Source organism: Homarus americanus, unplaced genomic scaffold, assembly GCF_018991925.1.
Source record: "Homarus americanus isolate GMGI-L3 unplaced genomic scaffold, GMGI_Hamer_2.0 scaffold44915, whole genome shotgun sequence".
In the NCBI taxonomy this organism is placed as follows: Eukaryota; Metazoa; Arthropoda; class Malacostraca; order Decapoda; family Nephropidae; genus Homarus; species Homarus americanus.
This window is the reverse complement of record NW_024730529.1, coordinates 430,001-433,836: the sequence shown is the minus strand read 5'-3', so window position 1 is coordinate 433,836 and position 3,836 is coordinate 430,001.

Genomic DNA, 3,836 nt, shown 5'->3' with positions numbered 1-3,836 from the left:
CTCTCTCTCTCTCTCTCTCTCTCTCTCTCGCAAGCTCTCCAAGTCAGGGTGGGATAAAAAAAATGGGAGATGAATTAATCCAAAATGTGGTGTGGGGTGAGAGGTGGTGGTAGGAAAGTGAGAGAGAGAGAGAGAGAGAGAGAGAGAGAGAGAGAGAGAGAGAGTGTTTAGTATGCTGCTTGGGAGAGGCGCAGGAGGAACTGAAGTCTTTGGTGAGTGAATTTGGAGTGATGTGTGAGAGAGGGAAGCAGAATGTTAATGACGACAGGAAGAAAAAGATGAGGTGGAGGAGGAGGAAGGTGTTTGGGAGGGAAGAGTCTAGGAGGAGGCGGCGTTTTGAAACAAGTGTTAAATGGGTAAAATGATGAAGAGGATTCGTTATTATTGAAAAAAATATATCATGAGAAAAAACAAACCCGATTGCTTGAGGCCCCCAGTAGTGAAAGAGTAGAGCAGGCAAGAAAACCAGTCAAACAGAACAGTCCAGCAGAGCAAGAAAACAAAGCAGGGAAGCAGATCAGTTTAGTAGAGCTGGCAAGAGAAACAAGGAACAAGAGCAGGCAAGCGGAACAGGCAAGCAAGGTATTCAAGCAGAGCAGTCAAGCAGACCAGGAAATAGAGCTTGCAAGCAGGAAAAGTATTCATTCTGCTTCTGCTGACAGTTGTGAAATTCCCAGAGTTGGAACAATTTTAATGATTAAAAGGGGTGAAACTTGGCTGTGAGGCTTTGGAATACTAAATCTGAGCGTCCATGTTCGAGAGCTGGGAGGGAGAGAGAGAGAGAGAGAGAGAGAGAATAACATTATGGGGAGACGTAAAACGAAAGGAAAGTCACAAGTGGAAGAGAAGATGAATGGAAGATGATTGAGTATTATAATGAGTATATTCAGAGGAGGAGGAGGAGGAGGAGGAGGAGGAGGAGGAGGAACAGAGGGGCGACAATTCTGTAATCTGTTTTTATATCTCACCTATAATTCTCCCTTATACCTAACCTGGTACCTGTACCTCACCTGTACCTGTACTCTACATGTACATGCGTCTCACCTGTACCTGTACTCTACATGTACCTGTGTCTCACTTGTACTTGTACCCCACTTGTACCTGTATGTCACCTGTACTTGTACCCCACTTGTACCTATATCTCACCTGTACTAGTACCCCACTTGTACCTGTATGTCACCTGTACCTGTAACTCACCCTACCGCACCTGTACCTGTAATTACTGTATTAAACTAACCCCTACCTGCACTGTCGTCACAAGAGATAACTTCACCTCGCACATTCAAAACCGGTTTCCCGACACTAATGTAACAGGCGACAACAAATTTGCAACAACGAGTAAGATGCAATATTGCAAACTTAAATTTTGTGTGAATATGGCACAGTAATTGAAAGTAAAAATTCTGCACAAAATACCGGAGAGAAATGCCGGGTAATATTTCGCTGTGAATACCGCCTCTAATGCGAGCTGCAGGCTTAACTGGGAACATGGTAAAAAAATCCAAAGTTATAATTTTCAACCAGCAAAGGAATGATCGGCTAACTCTACTGTGAATATGACGAGCTTTTGTGAGGCGCCGTTTACTGTAAATGTAACCTTGGAATGTTTTACTGTAAACGTGAGAGAATTTGTTAACTGTGACTCAGGAATATTGTAAATGTGAAAAAAATTTATTGTAATTTACATTTTCGGTTTAATGATTTATATCAAAATATGACACACACACACACACACACACACACTTCTCTTCTACCCACCCAGAAACTCTCTTTCCCACCTACACCCACCCTCCCTCACCCACCGTTCTTCACACACCCACCCTCCCTCACCCACCGTCCTTCACACACCCACCCCCTCCCTCACCCTCATCTACTTTCCACACCTACACCTACCCTCCCACACACACACCTCCTGTACACCCACCCTCCTTCACACACTCACACCCACCCTCCCTCACACACCCAGCGGAAACGGTTTCTTTTCACAGGAGTTCCAAGACGAAGAAAAGCTTTTTATTCCAAGGTAGAGATAAATAGCGCAGGAAAAAAACAAAGACGCACTAGCGGCTGAACATCGCAAGACGAATCGCTCCTCATTTGTTTTTATTAAAGGGATTTAATAGTCCATGAACTTGGGTACGTATTCTTAAAGGTTTTCTACATTAATTTCGTCCCTAAGCTGAAGTATGAAAGAATGGGAAGTCTAGAGTCTAGTTAGATAAATTAATTTTCTTTCCTTTAACTGGGATGGGAAGGAACGGTCGTCTAGTTAAAGTGGAATTTAGTTATGTACATTAATTTCCGAAGTGAGGTTGAAACAGACGCATTGTTAATGTATCACGAGGTACATTAACACTCTCTCCCTTAACTTAGGTTGAGGGGACGGACATCTAGTGATAGTGGAGTCTCCTAAGGTAGGTTAATTCTCCCCTCTAACCTGGCCTGAGAAAACGAGCGTCCATTAACGAGAGAGTCTTAAGTGTAATTCAACGCCATTGGGGAAGCCCTTTATTGGGTGCGGGTTTAAGTCTAAGCCAATTGGACGTGTACTTACATCTTCATTTTAGGTCAGGATTTTAACGGTAGAGCTTTAGAGAACCCATCCTTGTATCTTAACTCTGGGGTGAAATGGTTTAATGCTCGGCTATATCTTATACGAGTTTTTGAGAACCCATCTTTGTGTCTTAATTAACCCGTAAGTCAACCAGATGTCTACTAAACCTCAGGAATAAAAGTCATCGTACGACCCTTATAGCCATCTTTGTGTCGTAGCTTAAAAGAGACAATTAAATACGTTCTTATATTCACATTTAAAGGGAATTGATTTTCGTTATGTAAGTCCCAATAAGAGACATCCTTACATCCTCATTACAAAGGGAAAAAAACTTAACTTACGACCATTCAAGAATCTGTAGTCTGGACGGTAATGGACACACACACACACACACACACACACACACACACACACACACACACAAAATACGACGGAAAAAGCAATTAATATACATTTAGCGCGCGATTCATTATCATGGTTTTTCTCCTCCCTCGGCGGCGTATAATTAATGGATATATTTGAAACAGCGCGACGCACCGCCATTATGGAACAATAATTGGTGAAATATTGTGGTATATTTCACCTCCCAGATACATCACCAGTGCATTCACCACGCTGCAACTCTTTCTTATGCCATTATATTCAACAGGATGGAGCGCTGTCTTAAACATTATTTTTGTCCTCATAAAACCATTATTTCCACGAACAAGCACCACAACACAACAAGGCAGTAACACTAACAAGCACCACAACACAAGGTAGTAACACTAACAAGCACCACAACACAACAAGGTAGTAACACTAACAAGCACCACAACACAACAAGGCAGTAACACTAACAAGCACAACAACACAACAAGGCAGTAACACTAACAAGCACCACAACACAACAAGGCAGTAACACTAACAAGCACCACAACACAACAAGGCAGTCACACTAACAAGCACCACAACACAACAAGGCAGTAAATACTAACAAGCACCACAACACAAGGTAATAACACTAACAAGCACCACAACACAAGGTAGTAACACACTAATAAGCACCAACAACACAACAAGGCAGTAACACTAACAAGGAGACCACAACATAACAAGGCAGTAACACTCAATAAAGCACCACAACACAACAAGGTAACATCTAATAAGCACACCACAACACAAGGTAGTAACACTCATCAAGCACCACAACACAACAAGGCAGTAATACCAATACACCACAACACAACAAGGCAGTAACACTAACAAGGACCACAACACAACAAGGCAGTCATACACTAAC